Below are 7,942 nucleotides of genomic sequence, written 5' to 3'. Positions count from 1 at the left end.
TTCTTTTATCCATAAAACACAATATAGGCTCTTTAAAAAAATAAGATTCTTTTAAAGATTTTATTTATTTATTTGACAGAGAGAAAGAGAGATGACAAGTAGGCAGGGAAAGGGGAAAGCAGGCTCCCCACCGAGCAGAAAGCCCTATGTGGGGCTTGATCCCAGGACCCTGAGATCACGACTTAAGCTGAAGGCAGAGGCTTAACCCACTGAGCCACCCAAGTGCCCCCAAAATAAGATATTTTAATTGATTATTCAAAACTCCAGTTTACAGTGTACAACCTTTTCTTTGAACTAAGCATTCTTTAAATTATTTTTATTAACCTATAGTGCATTATTTACCCCAGGGGTACAGATCTGTGAATCATCAAGCTTACACACTTCACAGCATTTTTTATATCTAAGTATGTATTTTATAGTTTAGGGGGATGGGATTTTTAAAGTATATGACAATGATCTCTCCCTTCAAATAAAGATATTAACTGAGAGTCCGTTATCAGTGGGAGTGTAATGCGATATGTATCTCAAAACAACTCTCTGCGGGTTATGATGTCTTACCTATTTCCTAGATAAATGAGCCTTGTGTCATATCCCGAAGCTAGCAAGTGGAAGTTAGGACCATCTTTATTGAAGTTATTCATAGCATCCTATTTCTGCTGGTCAGAAAAGAAGCCTTTAGCAAACCATTTATATTAATGCAGAAAACAACTTCCTTTCCAAATAATCTGAATTCAAATCTAGCGGATTCCAGTTTAATAAGTTTTTCCTTTGCTATTTCTCCAGTTCTATCTTATTGCAGGCTGGATTTTTTTTTTAATTCTGAGTGTTAGGGACATCTGTTCTAAGAAAAAGCTTGTCTCTGTTTCTATCTCTCTTTCACACACACACATGCATGGGCGTATATGTCATTACCTGTGTCAAAAACTGGACGTTTTGCTGACTTCTACATAGATCAATAGAACTATAATGAATATCTTCTTTTTTTGTTCTTAACTGGTAAGGCAAGATTGGGATATTAGTGGATTGATGGTGCCATCATGTGGTAATAGGTAGATACTCATTTTATTTTTTACATCATTTTTAACTTGTGAAAGATTTCATATGTACGAAAAGGTACATAAATAATACAAGTATTCATATACACAATATTTTATTACATTTATTTAGTATACCTCTCATAATTAAAGATGAAATCCTTATAAATGCAGCCAGGTCAACCCACCTTATTCCTCCCTTCTCAGATGGAATAGCAGACTTCTGAGTGTTTTGCTCTGTTCCTTATCCTCCTATCTATCCATCCATCCATCCGTCCATCCATCCATCTATATTCATAACGGCTATAAACTATTATTTTGTGATTTGAATGATATACAAATACATACACATAGACCTTTATGATCATTTTAAATATATTCTCTTGCAGTTTGGTTTTTCACTCGTTGTTAGGGCTTTTGAAATTTTACATTCTTGATGGTTTCTTGTTGCTGGTGTTTTGCCTTACTGTGCTGGCTTATACTTCAACCGTGACCATGATGCTGAATAGATGTGCAGATGTTGAATAGAATAGTTAGCAGACAGCTTTCTGTAGTGCTCCTGACATTAAGAGATAGTTTCTGCTATTTTACCATTATGTATAATATTTGGACAGATAGCACTTAACAGATTAAGATAATTCCATTCTGCTTCACATTTCTCAGTTTTATCTTAAACACGTACTATTAAAAAAAAATTTTTTTATATATCTATCAAAACAAAGTCCAGTGTGTTTCCTCTTTGAAATGTTTATGCCCTTGAAATGAAGGGATATTTTACAACAGTCAGTTCAAGAGAATCTTTAAGACATGAGTTCCTACTTGTCCATAGAGTTCTTGCTCCATGTACTTGTTAGGTTCAACTTATAACTTGAGAATCATTTTGTACTGGCTATGATACGAGCCACTCTCATTAAAGGCTGCCACAGTTGACTGCATTTGAATATGTAGGTTTCTGTTTGCTTAATTATCTATAAAAAATATTACAAAGAAAATGTCCTTGGGATGACTCTCTTAGCTAGTCAGTCAATAAGAAAAAGAGATCCATACCCTATTGATGCATTCCATCAACTTTATAAGTTCACCTTCGTAACTCCAAGCTCTTATAAAAGTGCAAGCCAGGCATCTCCTGGAACTTAAACACTTCATGCTTTTAAAAGAAAGTAGAATTACAATTAATTTGAGAATAAAATTACACTGACACATTGTCAGGGTAGCAAATCAGCTGACTGGCTCAAGACCCTTCTTGAACACTTTGTGTTCCTGCAAGTGGCTCTTACAGGGCGTACGGGTCTCCAGATGGCATTTTTGGAAGATCTTTCTTGTTGTCACAGCGATGTGACATTCTACTGGCATTTAACAGTCACAGAACAGATAGGTTAGACTATTTCCATAAATGAACAGGACTACAAATGAAGAATTGTCCTAAGTCCCAGAAAAAATTCAAAAGCCTGTGAGACATTCTGTAGCTGAAAATCTGTTTATGTTTACCTGAGTTTAGACATTCTCTCCATTTTTTATGTAAATACAAAGTATTTTTGCATGGTTTTAATTAAGATACACTAAATTTTGCAGAAATGTAACTATCAAGCAATTTTAAGGGAATAACATACATTTTTTAACAAGATTTGTTCATAATAGCATATTTGAGACACTGATGTAATTATAATACAGTAGTGTCAGGCTGAATTAGCTTTGTGTTTATAGATTTATTTCATTATATTACTTAACTTATATTGCAATACATTTTTTAAGTTACTTTTCTTTATTTCTAGTCTAGAACACAGTTATGTAATTACATTGTTTTTTTTCCAAGTTATATCTGTAGGTAGATTATATTATCTATAATTTCCATTTAAATAATAGAAGTTATAGCAAAGTATTGTGTGTTAATTATGTTATAGGCTCTTGTTAAATAATGCAACTTATTACACAATATTAACTAGGTTGTTTCAAATTTTGTTAGAAAAGAGGGGCTTTGGATCTGGTCGGAAGAACTATGTTATGTTATCTAAACATCATCTATATTCCTTTACTTTTGAGATCATTGCCTCCTGGGTCAAACACAGTCTGTGGCATATTTTGGTGGATTTGCCTTGGTAATGTAGGTCTATCCTATCGTCATGTGAGTCCACACTTCTTTGTGCTTTCTCATTTTTTTGTGTTTTACCTCTTAAGCCGGGCACTCACCCAGTCATTTATGTTTAATACAAGAAATTTTCTTATAAGTTTAGAATTTATATGATCAGGCAGGGGCTTTGTGGGGATCCGTGTGCTTTGCAATCATCTGGACTCATCTCTTGACCCGATTCATGGAGGTGGCCCCAGAGAGGTGTCCCCAGTGAGCAACCACATAGATGTCATCTACCTTCTGCGTGGTGCCCAAATTCAGGAATGGCCATAGCTCCAATTCCCTCATTTTAGTTTCTTACGGTGTTATTTATCTCTTGTCATTTATCCAGGGATGCCCTAGCCCTCACCATTCATACACATCAAAGGGCACAGAAGCACAAACAGAATTCTCACTCTAGCCCAGAACAGAATTGCATTTCCCATACATCCTTCGGCCTCATAATGCACTTAATTAAGCTTAAAAAAAAAAAAATACATGAAAACATTACTAAATAGAAGTTTTTAAAAAATCATTACTTACTGCACATTTCCCCTCTAGAACTTAGTTGATTTTACTTTATTTTTTCAGGAGGATACAAAAATATTACCACCAGAGAGCACCACGGTTCTTTGTTAATATTTCTACACACCAGTTTTATTGATCCCTACTTTTAGGGGTGATATTACATAATAGCAACCATAATTTAAGCTGAATTTGGAAAATTCTTTTGCTCTATTTTTGCTCTTTGTCTATTAAAAATATCCAAAAGAATTTCATTATCTTCTAAAAATAAGATATGAAAACATTTTAAGCAACTTTATGATAAATAACTTTATGATAACATAAAGTTTTAGAATAGTTTTACTTTAAATTGATACTGGTCTCATTCAGTGTTAATTATGTTTTACCTCTTAAGTAAGTTCATAAACCATCTATTTCCTGATTCTCATGGAGTTTGTGCTAATGATATTTAGGTCTGATTAATAAGAAAATATAGGTTTATTCGATTAATGAAGCTTGAGAATTGCTAATGTGTCTTTGAATACCACTTTAGAATTCTGCCACTCCTTTATTGAACAAACATTTATACTTATCTCTCTCCTTGTCATCTGCAAACTCAGTAGGTTGTATCTAAGGCAACTTTTAGTTCTAATGTTCTGTGACTTTATACCACCATATCAGAGTACACCAGCCGGAGGACATAGCTTCAGTAACACAGAACACAAACAATGCCTGATATGAGTCAAATTTGACTATATAATTATGTGTTCTTTCATAATTCTGGTGTTGTTTTTAGAATAAAGTATGTGTGGTTGGGCTCCCATAAAAAGGAACTTTCTTTTTGTCTGGTTGGGCTCAGAAACTGGCATGTGGGAATGTTGTCGCTTTGATCTCTTGGGACATCATGTTAATTTCCTTTGGTATGGACCCACCTTGTTCTTGGGATATCACAGGATGTCATCTTGGTCCCACAGTTAAAAGCAAGTCCACATGCTGATCGCGAGCCTATGCCTGGGGGAGACCTACTTCTGAGCACCAAATGAACTGTTGAGAAGGTTCTAGGAGTTGGAGTAATGAGATGCATCTCCTGTCAGAACATGAAACCAGCCTGCATGAGTCAAGGGACAGAGGGACTCCATGACAGACTGCCCTGATTTTACCAACTAGGCTGATCTTTTCTACCGTGTAAGGAAAACTTGGAGAATATAAATGCTTTCACAAGAGCTCGAAGTCATATTAATTTGATCATTGAAAGGAATATGGCTTTATTTGTACCCTAACCATATTTACAACGTTTGTAACCAAAACTAAGGAAAAGTTATGAGACCACCACATTTTTGGTAAATATATTAGAGTTTCTTCATCCTGTGAATGTTCTCACTAGGATGAAATATTCCTGAGTCAATGATTCCATTGTTTAATACATACTTTGTATTCCATTTTCTGAAATGGCCAACAACACAATAGTGTGACTTTATAATTAGACTTTATGTTGAGCCAAGAATGTTATTATGAGTATGCTAATCAAGCTTATTCAGAAGGCATTGCCCAAGTAACATTCTATTATATCCAAAAGAAAAACACAGCCTCATGTGATGAATATAAGGCGTCTCTGAATATAGACAAAATCTGGCACTAGTTTCGAAAATTATGACTTGAAATAAAAATACTTTGAAAATACCCCTCATTACAACTCTTCTGGATCAAGCCCTGAAAATAATACAAGTAATCTATCAGTTATTTTTCCTTATAGAAATTCCTTTAAAAATTCAACATTTTTCTGCATTTGATTTGGGTAGGGGAAGAAAAATTGTAAAAGGGGTACGAGAAAAGGCCGATTTTGATATGACAGAATTGCAAATCATTTAATTCAAAATAAAAGAAGACATGATATAACCATGAAGTGGCCCTCTTCCGCTATAGATCTAAATTATATGTATAGATTTTTTAAGTTGTGTGACATATTCATGTTTTAGAAAGCTGTACTTTGGGAAAAAAAATTGTGGGCATATTATTAACACACATAAGCCTCTGTTTCCTTGTTTGATTCTGGTTGTGATTAAGTCAAAAAATGGGAGGACAGGTCTTTCCTATTATAGTTAAACTGCTGTTTCACAAACTGGTCTTCTGAGCAAAACTTCAGGTGAATGCAAGTGGGTTTTCTACTAAAAAAAAAAAAAAAATTGTGCTAAAGTAAGTTAGGAAATGCCTGCATAACAAATCTCCTTCTTACAGATTTATTGTGAATAATAATTAATTATTATTTAAAGACTCTGAGAAATTCTGGAACAAAAAGAACTTCTAGAACTTTTTAAAATATAATTTCTCAAGTTTATATGATCACAGCTCTGAGCATGTTAAAGAAAAAGGAACGGGAAAATGAAGGGCCTAAAATCATAGGGGAAGATGAACCATGATAGACTATGGGCTCCAGGAAATGAACTGAAGATTCTAGAGGGGAGGTGGCTGAGGGGAATGGGTAAGCCCAGTGATAGGTATTTAGGAGGGCACATATTGCATAGAATACTGAGTGATATATGCAAACAGTGAATCATGGAACATTACATCAAAAACTAATGAAGTACAGTGTGGCAACTAACATAGCACAATTAAAAAAAAAAAAAAACAAGCATCTCACAGAACACAGCTGGGAAATGCTGCTCTATATACAAGAGTATGGTGGAATAATTATCACTTTCATGCCACCAACAAACATTTTAGCAGAGCTGCAGAAATAATGGATTTGTATAACAAAGACTACACCTAGGCACAAATAGACCAGAGCTGTATTTGTATAATCACAATGAACTTATATTTTAAAATTTTATACAATAATAAATTGTAACTTGCTCTTTCTAATGGAATAAGGAATTCCTATAGATTTTTAAATATTTTCTTAGCTGGAAGGTAGGAGAAATTAAAAGCAAGTTCTGAAAATTTTACATTAAAACAAAAAAAAAAGACAACCATGAAATAGAAGTCCAGATTTTTCACTTACCAGCTAAGTCATTTTTATAAATTATTCTAATTGTCTGGCTTGTTTTAATATCAAATTATGTAATGCACATAATGCTAAAGATACACTGGAGGTATTGATTAAATACTAGTTCTGTTTTTTTTTTTTTTTAATTTTTTTTTTTTATTTCCAGCATAACAGTATTCATTATTTTTGCACCACACCCCGTGCTCCATGCAATCCGTGCCCTCTATAATACCCACCACCTGTTTTTTATATCTACTGAACATGCTTTTAAATCCTATAGCTCTGTATACACAACATCGCACTGTAGTAATTATAATCTAGATTTTTAAAACTGATGTTTCTATTCATTAAAATCATTTATTTCCACGCATTGAATGAAATCGTGGGCAAATGACTGCCTGGCATTCATTCCCATCCTCTTTCTAAAAAGTACTGATTATTCAATCATCAACCTTTCTATACTACAGTTTATGCATTTCTAGATAAATTTATTCCAAAGAAAGCTTAGGTGTTGGTCATAAGGATTAACAAGATGGGATTGGGAGGGAGACAAACCATAAGTGACTTTTAATCTCACAAAACAAACTGAGGGTTGCTGGGGGGAGGGGGTTTGGGAGAAGGGGGTGGGATTATGGACATTGGGGAGGGTATGTGCTTTGGTGAGTGCTGTGAAGTGTGTAAACCTGGTGATTCACAGACCTGTACCCCTGGGGATAGAGTATTATGCCTCCTTCAGAAAGGATGAATACCCAACTTTTGTAGCAACATGGACGGGACTGGAAGAGATTATGCTGAGTGAAATAAGTCAAGCAGAGAGAGTCAATTATCATATGGTTTCACTTATTTGTGGAGCATAACAAATAGCATGGAGGACATGGGGACTTAGAGTGGAGAAGGGAGTTGGGGGAAATTGGAAGGGGAGGTGAACCATGAGAGACTATGGACTCTAAAAAACAATCTGAGGGTTTTGAAGGGGCGGGGGGTGGGAGGTTGGGGTACCAGGTGGTGGGTATTATAGAGGGCATGGATTGCATGGAGCACGGGGTGTGATGCAAAAATAATGAATACTGTTATGCTGGAAATAAAAAATAAAAAAAAAATAAAAAGAAAAAAAAAAGAAAAAAAAAAAAAAGAAAACAAAAATGATTATAATGAGATCAACAAGACTCATAAGAATGCTACTCTAGGCTATTTCTAGATGGTGATCATAAGAGATGCTCTCTCATGCAGGATGTTCTGTTTTCCCCTTCCAGCTTTCTGTCTTGAAAATCTTTCTTCTGTGGATGGTCTCATGTAGACTCTCTAGCTCTTTTC

This window comes from Mustela erminea, chromosome 15, assembly GCF_009829155.1.
Source record: "Mustela erminea isolate mMusErm1 chromosome 15, mMusErm1.Pri, whole genome shotgun sequence".
Classification (NCBI taxonomy): Eukaryota; Metazoa; Chordata; class Mammalia; order Carnivora; family Mustelidae; genus Mustela; species Mustela erminea.
Note: the sequence above shows the minus strand (reverse complement) of the source record.